Genomic DNA, 12,599 nt, shown 5'->3' with positions numbered 1-12,599 from the left:
GAGAGTTATTTGGGCCCTCTGTGTTTTATGCCTGTAAAAGAAATAAAACCTTATTTCTGTAATTTCTTCATTTTCCTAATGTTTAGGTATCTCTACATGATAGATAAAGCAAGTTAGAGATAAGTAAAGTAAGGTGAAAATGCGCCAACTGCTTAAATGAATGATAGAGTTGGAATAGAAACCACTTCATTTTGGATTGTCTTTCTTTGTTCTCACTACTATTACAAGATCACTTAGATAAATATGTATTTATTGAGCCCCTACTATGTAACAAACATTGTGTTAGACCTGTGATTCTAAGTTTTTCCCACCTCTAAGATTCTCTGATTAATTAGTAAGATTTAAGTCTCAAACAAAACTTATTTCATAAAATTGTTCTAAAGTAGGTCATTGTATTACATATTTGGAGTTATTATAAAATTACTATAAAATTAACACACATTAAAGTACAATAAAATCCCTGAAGGCACCAAAAATGTATCTTGGGTATACATATGTACATATGTGTAAATATTTATAATTTTAAAAATTTGTATATAACTATAATAAGGGGGATGATGCCCCCTGTTTGAATTCCTGTCCCTGAAAACATTCATCATTCTAATTCCTAAGAAGCCCTTAAAATTATAGTACCAGGGGATAATACCATCTCTGGCAAAGTTTACTTTCTGGCCTAGATGGGCCTTTTGCAGTTAGTTGACTCTGCTTTTCTGTAGCATTAAGCAAAGTTGGTTTATAATAAGGTTTTAGCATAAAGGTTAATGCCCTGATTTATTCTCAGAGGTGGTTAGCTGTAGTTGATGCAGATAGCCACTAGAATGTATTCATATAAACATCTTCCATTTTAAAATGTTAAGAAAATATACCTTAATTATTCAGTTGCATTAGATACATGTTATTCAGTAATATACCTGAAGCAGAGACTTAGGGATTTCAGATGCTCAGTTGTTAAAGGAATACAAAATATGCTCATTTGTTCAAGGAATACAAAATAATGCATGTTTTAAAATGCAATACATCATGCTTCTGGCCCAGTGTTTACCCATGTAATTTTATGACTCCATAGCTAAAATAAAACATCTGAAAGAGAACCATTATGTTATCAAACACTATGTCATACCTTGCTGAGTTTGCAAAAATGTAAAACATAATACGTAACTTTTATCTTCAGGAAGTTTATAACCTAGTAAATAAGATTCAATACACATAAAACTTTTCATGTACAATTAAGTGATAAAGTATTAAGACTATAAGTGTTCTAGGAGTTAAACAATTTTAAAACAGATTTTAGAGATAATCTAATTAAATATCTCACTTTATTGATGAGGAAACAAAAGTTTGGACTAGCTGTTTAACTCAAAAGTCTGCCCAGAGTTGCACTACTGGATAATGTCAGAACCAGACTAAGAACCCAGGTTTCCTGACTTTGACCTTGTACTCTTTCCATTTGTAAATACCCATAAATCTGTGTAGAATGGGCTTGATTTGAGGCATATAGAAGAAATGAGACACTATGGGTAGGTGGTGATGAGAAGAGCTGTTCCACAGTGGAGAGAACAAGAAGAAGCTTAGAAGATCTTGCACAGAGCATAGGGAGTGGCCTAATAAGAGTAGAAGGTACACAGTAGGAATTAATTTCAGTTAGTAACCTGGGCCTGGATTGAAGAGGTCCTTGCAAACCAGGTAGTTTTTATGGGGTAGGCACCTGAATGCTTTTGTAGATTTCTTGAGCAGAATGACTTGATAAAAATTATATCGGTTTTATCAACTTTGAAGCTCAGTGTGATGGTAACCATGAAGGATTGAAGTACTATTGAGGCAGGAAAATACTATTAATGACTAGTGAAAGAAGTTTTATGGATCTCACAGGTTGTTTCAGAAAACATTGTTACGATAGTAACACGTAGAAAAAGGACAGACATTTCTATGTGGTCCTTAGTTCTCTCTTTTTTTAATTCAGCGTGTCAGTCTTTTTTAATTCAGCGTGTCAGTCCTTTTATATTTGCTCCCTGATTATGTATTTACATTTTCTTTATTTTTCTTAACTATGTATCTGACCTTCATTATTTTTTTCCTGAAGGTTTTGATTAAAATCAGCTTTACAATACGTTGAATTGATTTGGCCTTTTTTTTCTCATGATCTTGTTATTCAGTGACTATTTTCTTCAAATATTTGTTTCCATGACTTTTGTTACTTTTATACACATATTTTTAGTAGTTGCAATTTCCCGTCTACCCAGCCTTTCTGGGTTGATAATATTGGTTAACATTGACTCCTAGGGTATCATCTCATCAATTATGTAGGTGTAGAGTTAAGATCTAATGACCACCAAGCCTAAAAAAGCAACATCAACTTTTACTCCAGTAGCAGTAGAGTCGTTATTTACCAAAAGAACGCAGATTCAGCAGAGATCTGTTGGAATGCATATGTTATGCCGTATTAATCTAAAACAGTTACATGATAGTTCTCTAAGGCTGAGCTGTTTTTAATAATATGTATGAGAAAACATTTTATGGGCTTTTAGCCAGAAGAGTTTATATATAAGTGGTAATAGAGGAACATTGTTAAATTCTTGAATCTTGGAGGCAATGTGATATAATCGACTTTGGGGCTCTGAAATCAGCTTTGTATTCTGACTCTTTCACTTAACTTTGTGACTGTGGGCAAGTTACTTGACCTCTCTGGGCCTTAACTTTTTGCAGATGAGAATAATATAACTTCCTGACAAGAATTTTAAAAGAATAGAAGGCATTTATACAAAATGTCTGACAAAAGTTTTGGCACATGCAGGTTTCTTCCCAAAGATGAAAAAGTCTGACTGCTAAGTATAGAAAGGGAGATACAAGTAAAGTTTCTTCATTATTTGTTAGAGCTTTGTGCCCATAGGTCCTTACATTGTCTTAACTCATGTGATCTACACTGGGATGTGTGGTCTTAAGAAAGCATAGAATTTTTACTTTTTCGTTCAGCTTAAGCAAAAATGGTCAGTTGTGCTCTGAGGTCCGAGGTGTCTTCTAGATATAAAGTAAGTCGGAAGGACAAGGACAAGAGGCATTTTAACAGAACCTCAGGTCCTACTTCTAGCAGAGCAGCTGTACTTTTCGTTTTACCATTTGTATTTCTGTGTAAGATATTGATTAAACAAAGGGGTCTGTGTATTACAAAAAGGCTTGAAAAACCAAAAACAGGGTCAAGCATTCTATTTGTTGGTTTACCTTTTTCTCGGATTCCACCCTGCTTTCTCCTTGGTGTTTTAAAGTTTGTGGGAATGGGTGGAGTTAGGGTGGGGATAGGGAGGAATTGCATTCTGTCTTATTGCATGGATTTCTCAGAGAACAAAACATAACAAAAGGACAAGGGTCCTATGCAAAGAGGGCATTCCTGGTGGAAAAATTCCTTGACCTCCTTAGCTCTCATATTGAACTGTACCCACAAAGAACCATGTTTGGAGCCTTCATTACAGATTTTCCAACTGTGAAATAACAAATCCAGACATCTTGCCTCTGATTACTTTCTCCTATGTGACTATATTGAGGTCTCTTTATTAGACCCTTACTATTTTCATTATCTTATCTATCTTAGACTCCAATCACTTTACTCTCATTTCAGTGTCTGCAAGATCTTTTCCTATTAGTCATCGTTGTATCAACCAGTAAGAACTGTGACCTTGGATAAATCTTACCTGACTTACTACCATCAAGCACTTTTGGGGAAAATAACACATTGGGTTAATGATTACCTATAATTTCCTGAGGTCTGGGTTCCACCCTTTTTAATCATCTGAGGAATTTTTCTTTCCCCCACCTTCTCCCTGTAGGCTTTTCACTGTCAACATTTAAACATGTACAAATAAATCCAAGAATTAAATGAAAGTAACAAATTAATCAACTTGTTGTTTCAGCTGCAACTCCCTTTCTCACCCCACAGTCAAATTTTTTGAACAAATTGTTTATTTACATGGTCTTTAGCCCATTCCAGTATACTCTGCTCCCATAACCCAAACTGCTTTTGTAAATTTGTTTCACTTCCCTACTTAGTACTTAACAGCTTTCGCATTACCTTCTGATAGTCTCATATCCCTGACGTTATATTTATACAATTCTATCTCTCCTTTCTAGCTATAAGCACTTTTTTTCATTTCACAAATATAGTTAATAATCTTCTTTTCTGGGTTTTTGCAGGTTCCATCCTTTGGCAAACACTCTCTGCTTTCCTCAACTCCTCCCACCTAACTGTTCAGTTATCAGATGTCATCTTCCAAACCAGGTTTATCTTGACCTGAACTGGCTGAGTTCTCTGGCTTTATTTATACCTTCTCTACACAGCACTTGTCACATCTGTAATAATTTGTTTATCATTCTCTCTGTGCCTTTTAATGTCTTCTATAGAGTAGGGATCCCGCTGGTTATAGGACTGGTTACTTGAAGGGAGTTCAGAAAATATTTGTTGAAGAAATGACTGAATAAATTAACATCTCTAGCCTTTCCCAGTTCAGTGCATCAGTTGTGTCCTTGGCCTTATTAGAGTTTCTTTTCCTTAGCAGCATAATGAATTTTAAGTGAAGAAAAACTATTAGTTATTCCACTAGAGTTACTAAGCACTGTAGCCAGTAGTGCATCATAGGTGTACAACATATATACTTCCCTTTATTGTCCTCTGCTTTTTGCTATACAAAGAATAGAAATATGTAATAAGGCCTTCTACAAAATTCAACAGCCCTTTATGCTAAAAACTCTCAGTAAACTAGGTATCGACGGAATGTATCTCAAAATAATAAAAGCTATTTATGACAAATCCACAGCCAATATCATACTGAATGGGCAAAAACTAGAAGCATTCCCTTTGAAATGTGGCACTAGACAAGGATGCCCTCTCTCACGACTCCTATTCAATATAGTATTAGAAGTTGTAGTCAGAGTAATCAGGCAGGAAAAGGAAATAAAGGGTATTCAGTTAGGAAAGGAGGAAGTCAAATTGTCTCTGTTTGCAGACTACATGATTGTATATTTAGAAGATCCCATCATCTCAGCTCAAAATCTCCTTAAACTGGTAAGAAACTTCAGCAAAGTCTCAGGATACAAAATCCATGTACAGAAATCACAACCATTCCTGTGCACCAATAACAGACTTAAGGAGAGCTAAATCAAGAATGAACTGCCATTCACAATTGCTACAAAGAGTATAAAATACCTAGGAATACAACTTACAAAGGATGTAAAGGACCTCTTCAAGGAAAACTACAAAGTACTGCTCAAGGAAATAAGAGAGGACACAAACAAATGGAAAAACATTCCATGCTCATGGTTAGGAAGAATCAATATTGTGAAAATGGCCATACTGCCCAAAGTAATTTATAGATTTAATGCTGTCCCCATCAAGCTACCTATGACCCTCTTCACAGAACTGGAAAAAACCATCTTAAACTTCATGTGGAACCAAAAGAGAGCCCACATAGCCAAGATAATTCTAAGCAAAAAGCACTATACTACCTGACTTCAATCTATACTACAAGGCTACAGTAATCAAAACAGCATGGTACTGGTACCAAAATGGAGATACAGACCAGAAAAGCAGAACAAAGGCCTCAGAGGCAGTGCCACACATCTACAGCCATCTGATATTTGACAAACCTGACAAAAGCAAGCAGTGGGGAAAGGATTCCCTGTTTAATAAATGGTGTTGTGAAAACTGGCTAGTCATGTGCAGAAAGCAGAAACTTGGACCCCTTTCTGACACCTTGCACCAAAATTAACTCCGGATGAATTAAAGACTTAAACATAAGACTTAACACCATAAAAACCCTAGAAGAAAACCTAGGCAAAACCATTCAGGACATAGGCATAGACAAGGACTTCATGACTAAAACACCAAAAGCATTAGCAACAAAAGACAAAATAGACAAATGGCATCTAATTAAACTCTAGAGTTTCCGTATAGCAAAAGAAACAATCATTAGAGTGAACTGGCAACCAACAGAATGGGAAAAAATGTTTGCAATCTACTCATCTGACAAAGGGCTAATATCCAGAACCTACAAAGAACTAAAACAGATTTACAAGAAAAAAACAAACAAACCCATTCAAAAGTGGCTGATGGACATGAGCAGACATTTTTCAAAAGAAGACATATATGAGGCCAACAAACGTATGAAAATAATGCTCATCATCACTGGTCATTAGAGAAATGCAGATCAAAACCACATTGAGATACCAACTCACGCCAGTCAGAATGGCAAGCATTAAAAAATCTGGAGACAACAGATGTGGGAGAGGATGTGGAGAAATAGGATCACTTTTACACTGTTGGTGGGAGTGTAAATTAGTTGAGCCATTGTGGAAGACAGTGTGGTGATTCCTCAATGATCTAGACATAGAAATTCCATTTGACCCAGCAATCCCATTACTGGGTGTATACCCAAAGGATTATAAATCGTTCTATTATAAAGACACATGCACACACATATTCACTTTGGCACTGTTTACAATAGCAAAGACTTGGAACCAACCCAAATGCCCATCGATAATAGACTGGATAAGGAAAATGTGGCACATATATACCATGGAATACTATGCAGCCATAAAAAACATGAGTTTGTGTCCTTTGTAGGGACATGGCTGAATCTGGAAACATTCTCAGCAAACTGACACAAGAACAGAAAAACAAACACTGCATGTTCTCATCATAGGCAGGTGTTGAACAGTGACAATACGGACACAGGAAGGGGGAGCATCACACTCTGGAGTCTGTTGGGGGTGCTAGGGGAGAAACAGCAAGAAGTGGGGAGGTTGGGGAGGAATAATATGGGGAGAAATGCCAGATATAGGTGACAGGGATATGGAGGTAGCAAACCATATATTGCTATGTATGTACGAATGCAACAGTCCTGTATGTTTTGCACATGTACCCCAGAATCTAAAATGCAATAAAATACATATATGTAAAAAAAAATTTTTTTTTAAATTTCAAATCTTAGAAAGCTGAGTATTTTGTTTCTTATGGCACTTTTAATCAAATCACATTATATGTTGAGTATGACTTCATGTATATGCTGAAGTTAAAAAATAATAGACAAATGAGTCAAGTTTCTAAAAAGCAAAACAAAAGCTTTGAAAACAGTATAGGAAAATATGTGTTCAAAGGACACCCCAGAATTCTGTTTTCTTCCTGAATATATTAGACCCATTTCAGCTCCTAATGCTGTGGAATAAATGAAATGTTATGAAACTTAAAATTAGGAACTATCTGAAAGCTACATGTTTAGCTAAAATATATGATAAATTAATGAACATACAAAGGAACAGATAGCAGTGGCAGTGTGTTTGTTTTGTAAATTTTATTTATGTGCAAAATAGTAATTGCATATGAATTTAAATATAATTGTATACATATGTTTAGAAACTTCTACCATAGTTGATGGATTTGTAAACAGTATTGGAGTTTCTTTTTCTAAAGATAATTTTAGTGATTAAAAGTAACCTTTATATTAATTGCACAGCTTCTTTATTCATGTAAAAAAATATCCAGCAACCTATATATAGCTGTACAAAGAATGATTTAGACTACTGCTACAAAGGAGATTAAATCATTTCTAAATTACTTCATGTATTAACACCTAGATATCTTTATAGGCTATTATAATTTAAATGTCAAACAGAAATTTGGAAATGAATATAGTTTGTTTTTAACTGAGTTGAGAAAGCATAGTATAGTAATTAGATTCATTTTTTGTTTAAACCAAACATTTTAAAAATAAAATTGCTGGATTCCAGGTATTTATACTTTAATTCAAACAACTTTATGTTGTAAACACTGTTTTTTAAAATACTTTCTTTACATCTTATACTTTATTTTATTGAACTTATAGCCATATGTCTTGGGTGGAATTCTAAAGAGAGTAATAAGGGACTTTACCCTATAATAACAGAAACTGTTTGGTAATATAAGAACCAAGTGACAGCTTTTCTTTTTCAAGTATATAGATTCAGATATGGACAGAAATCTTTAGGGGTGACCTAAAACATCATTATGTCAGTTTACAACAGAAGGTTTACTCTGTTCGTTTCCAGTAGCTATAATGGAAACTAACCTAGATGAACATTGGTACCACTTTGTAGTAAGTGACTGATTTTATATGACCAATTAGTACTCATGATGGAGAGGGAAAACACTTGTCCGTCACCTGTTGTGATAAACTCCTAAGGGGCAAGCTTTGATCACCTCTTAGGTTTGTTGTTTTTGCCTTGTTAAGCCCACTTAACTTAAAGTATGTTTTACAGGCAGAATACACTGGGTGTGGTGGGGATGGAATTATTTTGCTATAATTAGAGCCAAAAAGGTTGATTTAGAGTAATCCATTTTTGCCTCTATTCTACCAATAATTGTGTGATATTAGAAATATCTTTCTTGGCCGGGCGCGGTGGCTCACGCCTGTAATCCCAGCACTTTGGGAGGCCGAGGCGGGCGGATCACGAGGCCAAGAGATCGAGACCACCCTGGTCAACATGGTGAAACCCCGTCTCTACTAAAAATACAAAAAAAACTAGCTGGGCATGGTGGCACGTGCCTGTAATCCCAGCTACTCAGGAGGCTGAGGCAGGAGAATTGCCTGAACCCGGGAGGTGGAGGTTGCGGTGAGCTGAGATCGTGCCATTGCACTCCAGCCTGGGTAACAAGAGCGAAATTCCGTCTCAAAAAAATATATATATATATCTTTCTTGTGTTTCTTTTTTTAATGGAACACTTCACAAATTTGTGCAGGGGCCATGCTAGTCTTCCCTGTATCTTTCCAATTTTAGTATATATGCTACTGAAGTAGGTGAGCACATGGTCAGTCCCTCCCTCTCTCCTTCCCTCCCTCCCTTTTTCCTTTCCTTTCCTTTTCTTTTTCCTTTCCCTTTTCCTTTACTTTCCTTTCTTTTCCTGTTGTCCCTCCCTCCACCCTTCCTTCCTTCCTTCCTTCCTTCCCTCCTTCCCTCCTTCCTTTTTTTTTTTTTTTTTTTTGAGACGGAGTTTTGCTCTTGTTACCCAGGCTGGAGTGCAATGGCGCGATCTCGGCTCACCACAACCTCCGCCTCCTGGGTTCAGGCAATTCTCCTGCCTCAGCCTCCTAAGTAGCTGGGATTACAGGCATGCACCACCACGCCCAGCTAGTTTTTTGTATTTTTAGTAGAGACGGGGTTTCACCATGTTGACCAGGATGGTCTCGATCTCTTGACCTCGTGATCCACCCGCCTCGGCCTCCCAAAGTGCTGGGATTACAGGCTTGAGCCACCGCGCCCGGCCTCCCTCCTTCTTTTTTTGAGACAAGGTCTGGTTCTGTCATCCAGGCTGGAGTGCAGTGACATGGTCTTGGCTCAACTTCCACCTCCCAGGCTTAAGGAATCCTCCCACCTCAGCCTTCCAAGTAGCAGAGACAACAGGTGCACACCATCACACTAGACTGATTTTTGTATTTTTTGTAGAGGGGGTTTCTCTGTGTTGCCCAGTCTAGTCTTGAACTAATGAGCTCAAGCAATTCACCTACCTTGTCCTCTCAAAGTTCTGGGATTATAGGCATGAGCTACTGCACCTGGCCTATGTGTTTGTTTTAATAAAGATTATGCTCTAAGTCACGTAATACCATTGTGAAAACAATATCTGCTACATAATTCCTTAAACAGTGTTTTACAAGAATAAAAAAAAAATTATTGATGGCTCATTGTATGTTAGGGTTTATTCTGAGTCCCTTAGGTTCCACCTCCCTCTGTGGATGCCAAAGTGGGGCAGATAGTTCCTCTCATAACTCTTGTGACAGCAAGAGTTTGGGGCATATGACCTCCTGTGACAGAGTTTCCATCAACCAGTTGGAAATCTCTGCATGAGACTGCGCATCTAGGAAAAGTGCTGCAAAGAAGCAGGGATAGTTTAGAATTTAGTCTTCTCGTGGCTAGAGCAGCATCCATCGTCTCCTAGCTGTGGATATACCGGTACCAGCAGTGGTGGTGGTACCACATTCTCAGCAGAGGCTTCCTAGGCTGTCTTTCTTTTCAGCATGATTTTGGTTGCAGTTCTGGCTTCATAACCTTCTTTAGTGCCATCTTGTTTCCAAGTCTGTTTCTATAGCATCTTCATTTTTTGTGCCATCGAATCCTTTCCTGCTTAACCAGAAATCACTTCTATTTTTTGTGACCAAGAACTTGGACTAATACAGTTCTCTTGGAAAAATTGGTCTTAATCTCCGTTTGGAAATATCTTATTACTTTTTTATAGCCACAGCTGCCAAAACCCTTAATTTCAGTTAACACTCTAAAAGGGATTTAAGAGAGGGGAAATGAAAGTTTTCATTATTTAAGTCATAGCATCAGAGGAAAACAGTAATGAAAATCTAATGAATAGTACTATTTTCAAGAAATTATTCATCTATTTTAGCAAAATGAAAATTTTAAAGCATATAATACTATCTTTATTATGAAAGGAAATAATTTGTACTGGGCATGCACTCCTGATCTTCTGAAAAAATCCCTTGATTTTTCTTTGGTGAATCTATCCCTTTCCTGCTCTTCGAGTAAGGCTACCTCCACCAATTCAGAGATGATGCATGTGACCTATCCCTAAGCAATCAGCGTACTTTACTCCTTTTGCAAAGTGATGGGTTGAGATTGGATGAGGATATATCAGGATACCTCCACTGAAAGACAGCTGTAACAGATTCAAGCACCACAGCCTCACACATCACATGGAGCTGAGAAGAAGTCCAAAATATCAGAAAGTAGGACTGAGAGGATAGAGGGAGAGAAACTGAGTCCTGATGGTATATTTTGAGGCCAAAATATGTACCTAGTCGAAAATGTTATGAAACTTTTATAATTAGGAACTGTTTGAAAGCTAAATATGCAGCTAAAATATTTGATTAATATGTGGAAGAACAGATAGCAGTGACAGTGTATTCGTTTTGTAGAATTTTATTTATATACAAAATAATTGTACATTTAAGTACAACTAAATGGTACACATATATACAGAAATTGCTACCATATTTTATAGTTTGATAAATATCTAGCTATTCCTAAACCTATTTCTTTTTTTTTATTTTTATTTTTTTATTTTTATTTTTTATTTTTTTTGAGACGGAGTTTCGCTCTTGTTACCCAGGCTGGAGTGCAATGGCACGATCTCGGCTCACCGCAACCTCCGCCTCCTGGGTTCAGGCAATTCTCCTGCCTCAGCCTCCTGAGTAACTGGGATTACAGGACGCGCCACTATGCCCAGCTAATTTTTTGTATTTTTAGTAGAGACGGGGTTTCACCATGTTGACCAGGATGGTCTCGATCTCTTGACCTCGTGATCCACCCGCCTCGGCCTCCCAAAGTGCTGGGATTACAGGCGTGAGCCACTGCGCCCGGCCCCTAAACCTATTTCTAATCCTATAGTTTCAGTCCCATGACCCATTTTACTACCTTTTTGCTTACACTAGTTTGGGTTAGGTTTTTCTGTCATTAGCAACTGAGAGTTCTCTGTTTCTTTGGAATATAAATGCTAAATCATCTTAAGTTGGGATCGTAAGGGATTGCTACCATGTTTTGAGGAACACCTCTTATTTATATCTTAGTTACATATAACTTTTGTACCTGAAATATTATTAATATAGAAAGCAACTAATAACTTCAAGGTGAAATACTAATCCAGAAAGATAAGAATGAAAACTCAAACCTTAAGTTCTGTAAAACTTTGAGATAGCTATATGTTTACTTTCAGAATGATTTAAATTGATAGATTATAAGTTGGGGAACAAACACTTTAAGTGAATATTTAAGTCATGTAAAATAGGGATTTTTAAAAGTCAAATTAAACATATCAAATTTGCTGGAACTATATATTTTATTTGTGATAAGCACTTTTCTACATTTTACACCCTGTTGCCTTATGTAACTTTATGCAGTTTTGACACTATAACATTGTGATTTTCTGTCAAACATCATGAATGAAAATATGAGTATATAGATGAAATCATGCTACTTCCAGATTTTGGTATATATTCTAAGTAGGAAAATATATTTATCAATACTTTCTTTAACTTTGCCAACACCATTCGTATATACTTCTATTTAGCATTCACTAGTCATTCCTGATCTGAAATTGGAATTTTCTTCATTTTCCCTCTTGCTTGTACCATGTCTGTGAGTGTTAAAATGAATAAGGAACTTCCAAAAGTACTGCCTAGAAAATATGACATCAAGACTTTTCTAAATGAAGACTCTTTTGAGTGCTGGTACCAGAGACCTAACACAGATTAACTTTATCAAAATGGGAAATTGATTGACTCAAATAGCTGTGATGAAATGAGAAGTGAATCTCTAGCCTCAGCCATGACAGAATCCAGGGGTTCTAGCACCATACAGTTTGGTCTCTGCATCCTTCGGTTTTGTTTTCGTCTGTGTTGGCTTTATTCTCTGACAAGGTCTCTCCATGGACTGCCTATGTGCAGATGTGTGTCATTCTTATAGTTCCAGATTTCAAGTAAGTATGAGTGACTGTTGTTTTCCCCAATGGTATAATTTGCAAGGGGAAAAATGTAGTGGCCCCGCTTGGTTCTCATGACTACTTGGGTTTGTAGAAGGAA

At 36.7% G+C, this 12,599-nt stretch overlaps 1 protein-coding gene and 1 pseudogene across 2 annotated transcripts in view; one reads left to right on the top strand and one right to left on the bottom strand.

Moving 5' to 3' along the window:
* The window catches only part of COMMD10 (COMM domain containing 10), a 194,657-nt gene that overhangs the window by 94,241 nt on the left and 87,817 nt on the right, over positions 1-12,599 (top strand). The gene's annotated exons all lie outside the window — the stretch shown is intronic.
* Positions 8,712-8,824, bottom strand: LOC120365699 (U6 spliceosomal RNA; annotated as a pseudogene).

The sequence above is a fragment of the Saimiri boliviensis genome, chromosome 1 (genome assembly GCF_048565385.1).
Source record: "Saimiri boliviensis isolate mSaiBol1 chromosome 1, mSaiBol1.pri, whole genome shotgun sequence".
Classification (NCBI taxonomy): domain Eukaryota; kingdom Metazoa; phylum Chordata; class Mammalia; order Primates; family Cebidae; genus Saimiri; species Saimiri boliviensis.
Note: the sequence above shows the minus strand (reverse complement) of the source record. Positions and strands in the feature narration are given on the sequence as shown.